The 15,998-nt window shown below is 39.9% G+C and overlaps 1 long non-coding RNA gene across 1 annotated transcript in view; it reads right to left on the bottom strand.

Annotated features, from left to right (window-relative positions):
• Positions 1–6,859, bottom strand: part of LOC121105220 — a 48,105-nt gene extending 41,246 nt beyond the window's left edge. Inside the window, exon 1 of the long non-coding RNA XR_005837676.1 lies at positions 6,646–6,859. This is a non-coding gene — a long non-coding RNA (uncharacterized LOC121105220). The remainder of the gene's footprint in view (positions 1–6,645) is intronic.
• Between the last annotated feature and the right edge of the window lie 9,139 nt (positions 6,860–15,998).

The raw sequence follows: 15,998 nt of genomic DNA, 5'->3' as shown, positions 1-15,998 counted from the left end.
AGTATACAATTCAAGAGATTTTAGTATATTCATAGAGCCCTGTAACCCTTACCACTATCTAAATTTAGAACATTCTCATCACTCCAAAAAGAAACATCATACCAATTAGTACTCACTCTCTATTCTCTGTCCAACCCTAGGCAACCACTCATCTACTTTTGGTCTCCATGGCTTTGCATTTTCTAGAGATTCCATACAAAAAAAAAATCATACAATACATGACATTTTGTACCTGAATTTTTTCATTTAGCAAAATGTTTTCAAGGTTCATCCATGTTGTAGCACGCATCAGTACTGCATTCCTGTTTATTGCTGAATAATATTCCATTGTATAGATAGACCACTTGTCTATCCATTCATCAGCTTATGTACTTTGGATTATTTCCACTTTTAGTTATTATAAATACTACTACTATGAATATCTGTGTTAAAGTTTCTATGTGGATATATGTTTTAATTTCTCTCAGGTATATGAATTGCTAGGTCATATGGCAACTCTATGTTTAACATTTTAAGGAACTGCCAACCTATTTTCAAGGTGAATGGACTCTGGAATGAGTCAGTAAAGCTCTCCGACTGTCCAATCCAAAGCCATAATAGTTTACTAGGTACCCCTTTTGGTGGGCCCTGGATCCAAATTTTTTTATTCTTATACCTCCAACAATGTCATAAGTACTGCATAATCTCTTAGCACCTCAGCTACCATTTCTAAAATTAGAAACTGACTTGGTCCATTCAGGCTGCTATAACAGGATACCATACCCTGGCTGGCTTACATGCAACAGACATTTATTTCTCACAGTTTTGGAAGCTGAAGTCCGAGACCAAGGTGCGAAGAAATTCAGTCTAAGAGCCCACTTCCTTGTTCAGTTTTCTGGCTGTAACCTCACATGGCAGGAAAGGTGACAGAGCTCTGTGGGGCCTCTTTTATAAGGGCACTAATCCCATTCAATAGGGTTCCATTGTCATGACCTAATCATCTGGTCCCATGATGGGCACTGATCCCATCATGAGGATTATGTTTCAACATGAATCTGGGGGGAGATACAAACATTCAGCCTATGGCAGAAACACTCTCTGGGGAAAAACAACACCAAATTTCATGCTCAGCTCTCTAGATTCCTTTCTTCTCTCCATTCTCAGCCTGATAATTATTCTCTATCTTGTTATATCTTTTATGCCTTCAAGTAGATTTTTTTTATTGTAAATCTTATTTAGATTCTCTGGTTTTCTTAGAGTTTGATCTGAATCACCTGGTATATCACTATTGATACTAGGGGTCTTGTAGTTATTTCTTCAGTTGTCAGTTTGCCCCAACTCCACTGCAAATTCCTTAAGGGAAAGGACTGTGTCTTGGTCATTTCTGCAGCACCAGATCCTGTCAGCAAGCAGATGCTTCATAAATGTTTATATCAGTCTAGGTTATTGCTTTCAAGTATGAAACAGATTCTAAGTGATCTAAGCTGTTCACACAATCCAGGAAAGCTAGAGAGTCAAGCATAATAACCATGAAGCCAGAGCACACCTAGCTCCACAGATGGTCCAGGGTAGATATGGCCACTGCTGCTGACAGGCCCAGACATAGCAGCCTGTATGATGGATACCACCAACACTGGCTCCTGGGCACTGACACCACATCTGCTCCTTGGTAAAGCAGTGGTATTGTTGCTGCCGAATAGAAGACCCACAGGAAAAGGGATGGAAGTAAAGAGGGGGGGAAACTGAGGAAGGGAAGGCCCAACAAGGACATGATGTTTTGCAGAAAACTGGTTTTGTAAAGGAATTGATAAGGAAATTCAATCTATTTTCAGTATTTCAAAAATTGAAGTAGAAATCTTATAAAACTGGAGAGTAGGTTTCTTGATTTCCGGGGTCATTCCATAGTGAATTATTACATTTCCAAAGACTAAGCAGATGATACAAAAGAATAAAATGATCCAGAAAGATCGATCCCACTGTGATCACCCCACCCCTCTTCTTCGCCCTGGCATGCCCTGCTGGAGAAGACCGTGATCCGTTTCACATACTCCTCTTTTCCGGAATCCCCAAATTCCTTTTCTGTCATCATGCTCTGAGCAAATAAATTTCACTGCTTTTCAAAAGGATTTCCTCAGAAGCTGCTATGTGAGCCAAGGGTCCCAACAACTTCCATGTCAATGCCTTTCAAGAAGAACCAGAGATCTGTTAATAAAATGATATTTCTCACCTACTTACATATAGCTTTTATAAGACTGTTTCTTCAGAAGCAGGGGACTCCTAAGGGACTGTCATCAGCCATCCTGCCCACAGGGCATCAATTCCAAAAGTAAGGGTAACTCTGTAGAGGCCTAGGAAGGTCTGACTTCACCATGAAGGACTTTTAAAAAAAAAAAAATACATTTTGCTATTTACCAAAAGATCTGTATGCAATATCCCAAAGCCAGGTGACTACTTCATCTCATTTCTTAACTGCATTTTATGAGATTCCTAGGCAGTCTGTCATCTTCTTTCCCCTGTTTAGAGTCTTCCTCTACTTGTTTATTGTATTATGTCCAGGGATTTCAGTTGTTAAGAGGGAGTACAGGGGATACTTATACTCCATCTTGGCCAGAACGATAAGCCCTCCACATTTTTAAAGCAATGGATATCATTCTAACACACAGATATAAATACATAAATTTCAAAGCTTTCTTTTAGACATATAAACTACCTCTTTTTTCTTTTCTTCAAAATTACAAATAACATGGTAAAGAACATCTGAACATTGACTTCACAGAGGTGGAAATGTTAGGTCAAAGGGATACCCATTTAAAATTATTTAATTTCTTAAAAATTGTATTATGTTATGTTAGTCACCATACAGTCCATCATTAGTTTTTGATGTAGCGTTCCATGATTCATTGTTTGTGTATAACACCCAGTGCTCCATGCAATGCATGGCCTTCTTAGTTTTATATCATTACTTAACCATTTTAGTGAGCTGCATAAGCTTATCATTTGCTTTTCAAACATATTTAAGATGACTTATTTTTTAATGGAAGATTATGATAATGATGATTGTTATTTGTGAGATATTTATACATTTTTCCTGTCATACTCAGACAGGACTTCTCCAAAATAATAAAAATCTCCTTGTGGTAAGCAGTATAATCCCCACCACTCCCAAAGATGTCCACATTCTAATCACTGGAAACTGAATATATTATCTTACAGAGCAAAAAGGAATTAAGGTTGCAGACAGAATTAAGGTAGCTAACAGTTTCCCTTAAAATAGGAAGATTATCCAGGCGATCACAATGGAGTCACCAAGGTCCTTAAAAGTGGGAAAGGGAAGCAGAAGAAAAGGTCAGAAGGATGTGATGAGATATGAGAAGGGCGCAACCCTCCACTGCTTGCTTTGCGGATGGAAGAAGAGGCCACAAGCCAAGGAACAGAGACGGCCTCTAGAAGCAGGAAAAGGCAAGAAAACAGATTTTCCCCAAGAGCCTCCAGAAAGGAGTGCAGCCCTGAGAACACCCCGATCTTAGCCCAGTGACACTGTTGTCAGACTTCTGACATCCAGAACTGTAAAATAATAAGTCTGTTGTTTTAAGTCACTAAGTCTACGGTAATTTGTTACACAACAGTAGAAAACTAATACCGATAGTAAAATGACACATAGGTCTTACCAAAAAATGTGGAAGTGGGACAGAGTCTGGGAAGCACTGTGTGCCGAGAGGATACTGAGAGACACGTATGTCTAGAGCTGTAACTGCCAGTGACAAGTAGGATTACCTCATAAGTAAACAAAATGCTTAAACCTTCTCTTACCCTAACCATGTTATAGCAAACTGAGGTTAACCAGACTGAGGCACCTTTCTCTCTCTGGCCCTACGGCCCACATTAGGAGACCGACACAGCAATTCCAGTCCTTATGTTAAATTCAAAATTGCACCTGACTACCTATCAATATAATTTCAAGCACGTGACAGGAATGTCCCTCCAATGGTGAAAAGCACATGCGAGTGGTTATTCGTTGAAATCCTGGAAATAAGGCCCTATAAAAAAGGATTGGTAATATGCTAATGGGCTCTAGCGAAACCCCAGTAAATTGAAATTACATGTATCACATCGAAATTACAGGGAGAAAGAACACCCTCTTCTCTACTCTGTGATTAGTGATGAAGGCTGAGAAGCCCCACCACTTTCCTCTTTATGAAGGTTGACTTACTAAAGGTAAAGAGCTGCGTGGATCCACCATTCCAAGTATTTAAAGTGGCAACTGTCATTTTGCCTGCACAGTGGTTACCTGGTCTAAAGATATGTTTTTGTGTACAGCAGCCATGTATACTACGCTTAAAGTAACAGGGAGGAAAGAAGGAAGCAACGCTGATATACACTAATTACCTCAAAATAACAGAAAACAAGTTTAGGCTAATTTACTAATATTGTTGTTCTTTGGGGGAAAAAACTACTGCTGTGTATATATACAAGTATACATACAGATATACACATGTGTATTACATATATCTGACAGATGATATTTTCTGAAGATATCTTCCATCCCACATTCTCTCATGCCGGGTGACCCTGCCGTTCTGCCATCAAGAGATGGAGTCTAATCCTCCTCTCCTTGAATCTGGGCTCCGCTGGCCTTAATGGTTTGCATGTAACTAACAGAATGCAGCAATAATGAATGTGGGTTACTTCCAAGTCTAGATAGATAGGTAAGAAGAAGAAAGAAAGAATAGCAGCAGCAGTAGTAGTAGAAGAAATAGTTTCTACCTGGTTCACTTGGAACTCGGTCTGCAGATATTCTCTTTCAGGACAGTCCCTTAGGAGAGTGTTCTGTGCTATGAGAAGCATGGAGGGGCCACACGGAGGGGCCCTGAGTAGATACCATGACAGCCATTCCAGGCTAGAAGCTAAATATGTGCATGAAGAAGCCTCAAGATAACCCTAGTCCCAGGGCATTCACAATTCCTGCCCAATGAGTAGGAAATATGAGAATATGAGTAGGAATCTAAGACATAACTGAGGACTAAAGCGAAGTAGTGGAAAAAATTATTAGGTGATAGAATAGAGACATTTAAGAAACAAACCAAGATCTTAGTGAATTCTGGTAGTGGGGCTGAGGAAGGTGAACATGTATATAGGTGAATATTATATATTATGTTGTAGAATGAAGAACAAAGCTTGAAAAAGAAGTCAAGTGTGGTTTTGAACATGCAGAATTAGAAGTATGTAGGAGGCAGTACTGAAAAATAGCAATTAATGTGCAGACCAAAAAAAAATCATGAAGGAAAATGAGAAAGGACTGCAACCTAACAAAAAAGGAGGAGGAGGAAGAAGAGGAGGCGCAGGGTGGAGAAGAAAGCAAGAACAATGGGTTTACAACAACAACGTGGTTTTCAAAGAGCAGGAAGTCAGCACTGGTAGCATATACTACAGAACGGTCAGGGTGGATAAAGATGAAAAAAACATTAGATTTAGAAAGTAGTGAGTCACTGATACTATATCAGCAAGGGAAATGGAAGGAACAGATAGAGAAGCTGAAGCATCAAATTATTTTTTCAAGAGCATTATCTGAGGAGAAAATTACTTAGTGTATCCCTGTTACTAATATTTATCAGAAGACATAATCCACCTTGAAGATGTTATAGTAATTATGGGATATATATATAACAATACACTGCTTTTAATAACATTGCTACAAGGAAACAGGATGCATTACTTGAGTTCATTTCAGTAATTTTGCTGGGTTTAAGAGCGCTGAATCCAATATTTTCTCTGCCTGACTCCAACTGTGCCAAAAGGGCAATTAGTATATTTCACAGGCCGCCAAAGATAAATTTTATAATCCCCCCCAAACATAGACCATTTTGTATTTACAATTAAGTGCTTCGCCCATGGCCTCATTAATATAATTGGACTTAACTCAGATTGGAAGGCCTACCTCCCAGTCCAAAGCTTTATCCAAATTATTGTGTTTATGGACCAGACTGAGGATTGCAAAAGCAAACAACCTGCCCAAGGCCACTAAAGCAAATCAAAGGAGTTGTCTGGATTCCAACTGAGGTCTAACAGTTTCCAAGACCTAATCCTTCCACTGTTACACCAAAGTCAACTTGCACTCTCTTGAGCAATGGAACAAAGTCCTCACTCTCCGGGCACTCAGTGTAGAAGGGAACACACGCAGAGAACACGAGTATCATGTGTGCAGTAATATACTAAGGTACGTAAAAAGAGCTGTAAGAACACAGAGTAACGCAGCGGTAAACCACTCTGGGGGTCCCCACCATTTGGCAAACATTGTGCTGAACTCTTTATATACCCTTAGGTCAACTACGTGAAATGCGAATTAAGTCCATTTTACAAACTAGGAAACTGACGCATGGAGATGCCGAAAATCGCACGACTAAGTAACATTTCGTCCCAGAGACCGCGATCTGCAGGCTCTGTAACTACCCACACTTGGGTTAGACTCTGGCTCTGACGTGTGATCATTTTGTTACCTCCTGCAAGGGTCACCCTCGAAGAGAACTGCCTGAAGACTCCCAATCCACCGGCCATTCCTGCAGCGCGACGGTCCCTGCCTTCCGCCCGGCGAATCCCAGATTCCCCGCATCACGACCCCGCCCCTTCCAGAACCTCGCCCTCACACTTCTCAGGTCTCTCTGCTCTCACCTCTCCAACTCCATCACCGACAAGGGGACTCGCATCAGCGCGTGTGCGAACAGGACAGAACTCTCCGACTCAGTTGGTCGCCCCAACAGGACCAGCGTGGCCTCCCGAATCTCAGCTGCCCAAGCTCCCGGGCGACGAAGACGTCACACACTTCTCGCCTGCCCGCAGTCCCCGCGTTCGCGGTCCTCGCCTGATAGACTTCCGCCAGGCAAAAGCAATCGACCCATCGCAACGCACTGGCGCCTCCGCCAGGAAATTCAAGCGTCAACACTTTGATTCCGGCGCGTCGGCTAGCGATTGGGATTTAGAGACTTGAATTGGGTTTGCTGTCAGCTCTTATGGAAACAGATACCTCCTATGTTCTGGACTAACGTCTTCTTAGAACACTCCCTTGCACATAGATGCTCGTTAAAATCAGCTAAGAAAAAAAAATTATTTTGAAGCCAGTACTCTAGGCTCTGTGGCTACTTGTGGGATGGGGAGCTTGCCAGCTTAATAAAAAAAAATTTTTTTTCTTAATGCTGTGAATGGTTAGGTCGAATGGTAATCAGTGTAATATCTTGTTATCGTTGGACCTTTAATAGTAGTGCTTTTGCTGCCAGATGGCCTATAATCCAGTCATTTCTGAATCTATTTTCTACTCATTCAGTAACCCTCCAGCACACCTTTTTGTGGATTGCTGAAATGCTAAAGGAACACAGAGATGAAAAATATTAAAGCTGGACGTTAAACGGGCACACAAATGAACGTGTGCATTTGGTAGTTTAGGGCACAGCCCCCACATATACCATTTGCCAGGGTGAATGAGGGAAAGCCTCACCTATCAAGTACTATTTGAGATGACATAATAGTATAGACTGAAGGGGACATGGAGTAACATTTCCTACGCTATCCCTGAGATCTTCCCATCTGTCCTTGCCTCTGGACACTTGAGGCCACTGAAGTGTCTCTTGCCACTGAAATGTCCCTGGTTTAATCCCTTATTGTTTTTTCACCTATTAAAGTGCTCCTAAGCAGTCTCCAATGCTTTTAGGCTGCTCCAACAACACTCGTGTCCATATGAGCAGACTACAGGGTCAAATAGAGTGGGGGAGAGGAAAGAAACTTTACTGTGATTTTCAAGTCCGTGTTTGACATTGCTGGAAGTTACCGAAAAGATATAAAAGAGGGGATTCTCCTGACCTTGTTTACAGTGTTCACCCTGACTTTCTTAGCATGCAATTTCAAGCCTTTTGTACTGTAACTTTGAGGTCAAAGGCTGCCTTCCTGCCTCTATACCCTAGTACTCACTCCATACTCCATCTAGAGGGAGACACCATTTCCTGAATATTCTGTGAACTTTCACAAGTACGAAACGCACCTTCAGGGAAACCAGGTTCATGAAGCCTGCAGACTTTGCAGGCAGTGTTGTTAATCCCTCTTCATAACCTATGACTCATATATCTCACAAAGCACTTATCACAGTCTATTATCTTTAATGTATAAAGTCAGTGCCTTCACTATATAGTTGACCTTTGAACAACACAGGGGTTAGGGGTGCTGACCCCATATAGTCAAAAATATTCATGTAACTTTTGACCCCCCCCAAAAAAAACCCTTAATAGCCTCCTGTTAACTGGAAGTCTTACCAATGACATAAAGTCATTTAACATATATTTTGTATGTTATACGTATTATATACTGTATTCTTACAATAAAAAGAAAATGTTATTAAGAAAATCATAAGAGAAAATATTTACAGTACTATGCTGTAAAAAATCAGCATGCAAGTGGACCCATACAGTTCAAACCCATGTTGTTCAAGGGTAAACGTATATATAAAGACATAAGCAACATGAAAAGAGGAGAGTCTTACTGTTTGAATCTCCAACATCTATATAAGTCTCTAGTGTATGGCAAGCGCTTAATAAATGTTCATTGAATTAATGATGATGTAGATTATTTTAATAAAAGTCTATGCTGGTGCCTTGATCAAGTTGGTACTATTAAGGAGTTTTGTGCCATACTTTGTTCAAAAGCAGCTTCTTCCCTGATTTGGAAAAAAACCAGCCGGAGTGGGCCAAAGATGAGCTAAGGTTTTAAAGCTTCTGGCTCTGTACTGCCCACTAGAGGAGGCTGAACTATACTAATTGGAGGCTGTTAAACATTCTTCATTCAATAAACATTTTTAAGCATGTATTCAGCTAGCACTGCTATAAATGTCAAAAACATTGTACCTGCTTTCAGGAGCTTATATCCTCACCAAAATTCACAAACGGAGACATGCAGGCTTTATTACCTTTAGAAAAAAATAACAGTTCCTACCCAACCCTTTTAACTGAGAGTGAGCAGGAGGATTTCTTCAATTGATAGCCAGGATGACTAAATTTCAGCCCAGAATCTTCTACTAATCCACTGTGTGACCTTGGACAAGTCATCTCTTTTCTCTGGCCTCATCTTCCACTTCTGTAAAGTAAGGGTCTTATTCACAGATGGGTGATCTTTAAGCTTCTTTCTCAATTTCACATTCTCTTGACTCTACCACTTTAATAAATGCAGACCCTGTATCAGTTGAAGGAAAGCTGAGGTTATTAGCTGGGGTAAACCGATGAAGAGCCTAGATTTTTTCTAGTGAAGCGTAAGAGATACTATTTTCTGGGGTCACATCAGAAGCTGTGGCCTGAGCACACGGAGCGGATTGGCACTTGGCTATCTATAGGCCTCTCTTCCTACCTACCAGAACTTCAGAGACAGATCACGGTAAAAGCAATTAACAGAGCAGAGCAAAGGGAAAGGAGAAAAGGGGTGACAACTGTGGTGCGTCTTGCCTTCCTCGATGGGAAAGGAAGGAAGCAGATAGGGGACAGAAGGCTGCCCTGGGGACTTCACAATATTGTAAAGTCCAAGGAACTGCTTGGTAAACCCCTTTACAAGGGTATTTTCAAGATGTTTTTCCCGTATGCTTAAAAAAAAGCCATACTCCAATATACTTAGTCTGCTCACCCAGGCCCCCTCCCACAAAAATCACCACACAGCCCCGAAGAATCTTACTGCTGAGCCTTTGTTGGTGAAGAGCTGGGCTTTCTGAAAGTTGGGCGTTTTCTCACATACTGTCCGGTGTAGGATGTGGAGTTTCTTTTCTTGTTCTCCCAATGCCTGAGGAAAACTTTGATTCACTCAAAAGAGACTTTCCAGGTCAAGGAAAATGCGATTCGCAAGGACATCATCCCTTCACAGCACAGGAGGAAACATGCATATGATACAGACTGGCAACTCGTGCTGAGGGCAGGCCTCAGAGCTCCCTTCCAGGGCCACTGTCCCAGATGGTCTCTTCCCACTCAGACCCCCACCATGTGGGGAACAGCTGGTGCAGCTGGGTGTGTGCACACGTGTGTGTGTGTGTGTGTGTGTGTGTGTGTCAGTATGTTTGTGGAGCGGCAGGTTCAATGGACCAGCAGGAAGCTCTGATTATTACTGCCCAGAGGCAGCCGACGCTCAGGAGCCCTGGTTTCGCGTGGCTAATCCACGTTGGCAAGGAAAAGGGAGGTGAGAAAAAATAGGAGAAGGCTGAGCACGAAGCGTGAAGGCAGAGGAAACAGCTGAAGAAAGAGAGTGGAGCCCAGCCGACTGGCAGCTCCTCAAAGCACCAGATGTGGAAGATTTTCTCATCTGTGGTTTGTTACGTGTGCTTGTCGTGGAGTACAGGGTTTACGTGGTTCTGCTGGGCTAAAGCACCCGCCAGTCCTTGGGGAGGGAGCTCTGCACAAAGGGGATGCAGCAGCTGAGGGAGCGAGGCGATTCACACAGCCTGGAATCTCCTAGCCCCACAGTACCTAAAGGGAGAATGCAGAGAGAGAACAAGTCAGGATTCATGATTACCGGACCCCCTGTAGAGAGTGCACCCCTACGCCAGAGCTGGACTTCGCAGAGGTGGAGCCATCAAATTCAGTCTTGTGTGGTCTTCGCACGCCCTCTGGTGGTGTTAGGCAGTGACTCTAAGGCTTTCTGTTGGGAGCATCACAGACCAGTTAGGCCTGTCAACCCTTTTGTCCTCAAAGTCTAGCCTCCACACTCACAGTCTAAAAGAAATAAAAAAATCCCACCGCAGAAATCTCTTGTCTACGTTCCCCAACATTTTTTGAGACATCCAGCAGGTTAAACACTGTTTAAGGATCAAAAGACAGAAAACAAACCAGAAAAAAATTTTTTAATGAATTATTTGAAGCAACGACTTAGAATGGAACATCTATCATCTGTAAGCAAATTATTTTTCATCTACTAGTCAATGATAGTAACAGTCACTCCTTTATCACCTATCTTCTTTGCCTCTTTCTCTACTGAGCGCCTTGCATACCTAGTCACTTAGGTTAATTGACCCAGACAACTACAAAACTCCCAATTCACAAGTGAGTTAACTGAGACTGAAGTGGGTTATGCAATCTTTGTAAGATTACATGGCTTGTAATCTGACAAACTGACAAGATTCCAGTTCAGGTCTATCAATGTGTGTGTTTTCCCACTGAACTTTGCTGTTTGCAGAAGAGACATATAAGATCACGCAGACAGAGCTTTCCACACAGGATTAATTGCTATTAATAGATGGCTGGGCAATGTCATTAAAATACTATTTTAGATATGATTTTTTTTCCAAAGATTTTATTTATTTATTTGAGAGAGAGAGCAGGAGGGAGAGGGAGTGAGAATCTGAAGCAGACTCCAAGCCAAGCTCAGAGCCCAACACAAGGGTGGATCCCACAACCACAAGATCACAACCCAAGCCGAAACCAAGAGTCAGACAGACACTCAACCGACTGAGCCACCCAGGAGCCCCTAGATGTGACATTTTGATAAGAATTTTGTTGTCACTAATAATTCTACCTGTTTAATAATAATAGCTAACATCTATTGAGCACTTTCTCTATGCCATTGTTTTAAACTTTACATAATTAACTCACATCAACTCTATTACGTTGCTACAATTATTCTCATTTTCCACATGACGAAACTGAGCCACCAAGTAGTTAAATCATTTTCCCAAGATAATACGTGTGTACTTAATTTGTAGAATGTAATGTCCTCGCTATCCTTCCTCGTTAGTTCCCTGTGACAGAAAAGAGCTTATTTGCAGAGGATCTGGGGATGGGTGTGCAGGTTTGCAGGAAGCTGGAGAAAAAGCTAACTTGCTGTGCACATGAAAGTCATGAGGGACAGAAAAGGAAAGGAGTTGGGAGGGTACTGGTTAAGAGCAAGAGAATATCCAGAAACAGAAAAACAGGATCCATCAAGGCTGGGCCCTACATAAGGAAATGGCCAAGTGAGTAAAGGATGGGATGCCCATGATGGACTTTGTGGGAAAGAAATTTAATAAGGGGACTTCTCTCTTCTCTGTGAAATCTTGAGTAAATTTTACATAGATTACTAATACTTTGCATCAGAAAGCTGAATTTTCCCTATGATAGGGAACTCAAGGACAATGAAAGAACATAAGCAATCAACTGAATTGTAAGCGGAAATGCTCACATGGATTCTCAAAGGCACACAACATCAGTGTCTTAAACTGATACATTCATTCCTTACCAGGAACTTGGAAAGACCAGGAAAGACATAAGGTCGGTTCAAAAAGCACTGTCTTTGCTGTTGTGGAAAGAGAGATCAGGCAGGATACTTAAAATGAAACATTCACTGCCTTAGAGGCTTAGTCTTACCAAATCCTAACACCACTCCCCTTTGAGTGCCAAACTCATTTATTATGGTTTCTAGTGGATTCCTTACAATGTATTCTGTACGAGATCATGTCGTCTACAAAGATTGATGGTTTTCCTTCTTCCTTTCCAACCTGGATGCTTATTTCATTTTGTCCCCTCCTATTCGTCCTGGCTAAAACCTCCGCGTTCAATGTCAAAGAGCAGTGGTGAGAGCAGACATGCTGCCTTCTTTCTGATCTTAGGAAGAAAGCACTCATTCTTTGCCTGTTAAGTTTGAGAGCTGTGAGGTGCTTTTTCGTTTTTTTGTTAGATGACTTCTGTCAAGTTGAACCATGTTTCTTCCTATTCCTAGTTTGTTTTTTCACCATGAAGAGGTGTTGAATTCTGTTCAGTGTTTTTCTGCATCTTGATATGTGGTTTTTGTTCTTAATTCTACTGATGTAGCATATTATATAATAATTTCTGAATGTTAAATCCATCTTGCATATGCGCAATAAATCTCACTTGATCGTGATGTATAACCCTCTGTTACTGGATTCAGTTTGCTAATATTTTGTTGAGGAATTCTGCATCTACATTCATAGGAGGTATTGATCTGTAATTTTCTTGTTATGTTTTTGCCTGTTTTTTTTTAATCAGGATAATACTGGCCCCATAGAATGACTTGGGAAGTGTTCCATTCTTTTCTATTTTTTTGGAAAAGTTTGTGAATAATTGGTATTAATTCTTCTTTTGAATATTTGGTAGAATTCACACCAAAGCCACCTGGGTCTGGGCTTTTTTCTTTGTGGGTATTTTTTTTTTTTTAACACTAATTCAATTTCTTGTTATAGGTCTATTCAGATTTATATTCCTTCTTGAATCATTTTTGGTAGTTTTTCTAGGAATTTATTTAATCTAAATTACCTAATTTATTGGCATAGAATTGTTTACAGCATTCCATTATAGTTTAATTGCTCTACATTTGCTAGTAAAGTCCCCTCTTTCATTCCTCATTTTAATGATTTGTCTTGATTTTTTTATTTCAGTCAATCTAGCTAAAGGGTTGTCAATTTTGTTGATCTTAAAAAAAAAAAACTTTGGTTTCACTGATCTCTCTATTGTGTTTTTGTTCTCCTTCATTTACTTCTAGTCTTTATTCACTTCCTTCTGCCTGCTTTAGGTTTTGTTTGCTCTTCTTTTTCAAGTGCATTAAGGTGAAAGGTTAAGTCACTAATTTGAGATCTTTTCCTAATATACATATTTATGGCTACACATTTTCAACTAAGTACTGTTTTGATGCATCCCATAGTTTTGGTTGTTTCTTCATTTTGATTCATCTCAAAGTATTATACTTTTGATTTCTTCTCTGACCAGTTGGACATTCAATTACATTTTATCTTCACATACTTGTAAATTTCCAAAACTTCCTCTATAGTTGATTTCTTACAGTCCTAGAACATGTTTGAAATTAGTATGATTGAAATCCTTTTAAATTTTTTGAGGCTTGCTTTATGGCCTAGCATAAGGTCTATCCTGGAGAATGTTTCATGTGCACTTGAGAAGAATGTATCTTCTGCTGTTGTTGGGTAGAGTAATCCACAGATGTCAGGTCTACTTAGTTTACAGTGTTGTTCAAGTCTCCTGTTTACTTAAGTAGATTACTGGGGTATTGAAGTCTCCCACTATTATTGTAAAATTGCCTTTTTCTAAGATTTCACTTTTTGTATTATTAGGCTGTGTTGTTAGTTGTATACATGTTTTATAAGTTATATTTTCTTGACTGTTGACCATTTATCATTATAAAATGTTCCTCTTTGTCTCTTATAATAATTTTTTTGCCTCAAAGTATACTTTCTCTGATACTAGCCAAAGCAGCTCTCTTTGGTTACCATTTGCATGATATCAATTTTTCCATCCTTATACTTTGAACTTAGTGTCTTTGAATCTAAAGTGAGCCTCTTATAGACAGCATATAGTTGGATTGTGGTTTTTATCCAAATCTCTGCCTTTTAATTAGTGAATATAGTTTTTATATTTAATATAAACTGATAAGTAGAACTTACATCTGCTATTTTTACTATTTTCTACATGTCTTTTGTATTTTTCTGTAGTCCTTAACTGCCTTCTTTTGTATTAAAAGGTTATTTTCTAGTGTAACATTGAATTCCTTTTATGATTTTTAACTACATTTTTGAGTGATTTTCTTCAAGCTTACTCTAGGGCTCACAATATATATTATTTACCAGAACCTACTTCAGATTTATACTAACTTAATATCAATAAGATATAGAAACTTTCTTCCTATTTGGCTTGATCCTTCCCCATTTTCTTGTGCTATTATTGTTATACATATTATATCTATGCATGTCACAAGCCCAACATTTTATAATATTGATTTATGCTCTTCTATGTGTTTTAAAGAAGTTTTTTTTCAAGATTTATTTGAGAGAGAGACAGAGAGAGAAAGAACATGTGCATGCACATGTGCTCGAGCTGGGGGGTGGGGGGAGTGACTGACAGAGGGAGAGGGAAAGAGAGACTCTCCAGCAGACTGCTGGCTGAGTGCAGAGCCCAAAGCAGGGCTCAATCTCACAACCGTGAGATCATGACCTGAACTGAAGTCAAGACCAAATGAGCCACCCACGCACCTCTAAAGAAGTTGTTTTTAATGATTTATAAACTTTTAAATATTAACCTTCTTATTTATCATGTTTGGTTCTCTTTTTTGCTTCCTGTGGATTCGATTATCATCTGGTGTTATTTCCTTGCTCCAATAATGTTGCATTCCCACCCCCTTCTTTTGCTCTATTATTGTCTAATATATTACATTTCTATATGTAGACCTCAAGATACATTTTATAAAAAGTGTTTTATTTGCTCCTAAATGAATTAAGAAAGGGAAAAAATTGTAATTTTTAAAAAATAATTACCTAAATACCTTTATTGGTTCTCCTTGTCTTTTCTTGTGGATTTAAATTACCATCTGGTATCATTTTCCTCTCATGCTCTTTCCTCAGTCATGTCCACTCTATTGATGACCCCATCAAAGGCATTTCTGTTACACTCTTCTTGATTTCTAGAATTTCCCTTTGATTCTTAAAATTTCCATCTCTCTGATTATATTACCCATCTGTTCTTGCATGTTGTGTACTTTTTCCATCAGAGCTCTAAACATATTAATTATAGTTATTTTAAATTCTCAGTCTGATAAATCCAACTTCCCTCCCATATATGAATCTGATTTTGATGCTTGGTCTTTTCAAGCTGTGCTTTTCGTATTTTAGTACACCTTGTAATTTCTTTGTTCAAAGTTGGACATAATACCCAGTTGGATTGGGTAAAAGAAACTCCATTGAAGTAGCCTTTAATGATGCGGTAGTAATGCGAAGGGGGAAGGGAACATTCTATAGTCTTATGATTAGGTCTCAGTCTTTTAGTGATCATGGTCCCACATGACTTTCACTACTACCTCTCAGGTCTTCCTCCCCACACCCCCACTCCATTTAGGTGAAACAGGAGGCTGGAAGGGACTGAAGTTGGGTATTTCCCTTACCCCAGAGTTGGTTAAGCTCTGGTAAAATCCAGCGTGATTAGTTTCTAGCAAAAGTTTCCTTTGAGGCCAGGCTTTTTGTTAAGGAGAACAAAATTTAGAAGACATATTTTAGAATGGTTAATTTCTCCTCCCCC

This window comes from Ursus maritimus, unplaced genomic scaffold (genome assembly GCF_017311325.1).
Source record: "Ursus maritimus isolate PB19 unplaced genomic scaffold, ASM1731132v1 scaffold_25, whole genome shotgun sequence".
Taxonomy (NCBI): Eukaryota; Metazoa; Chordata; class Mammalia; order Carnivora; family Ursidae; genus Ursus; species Ursus maritimus.
This window is presented reverse-complemented; position numbering and strand designations above follow the sequence as displayed.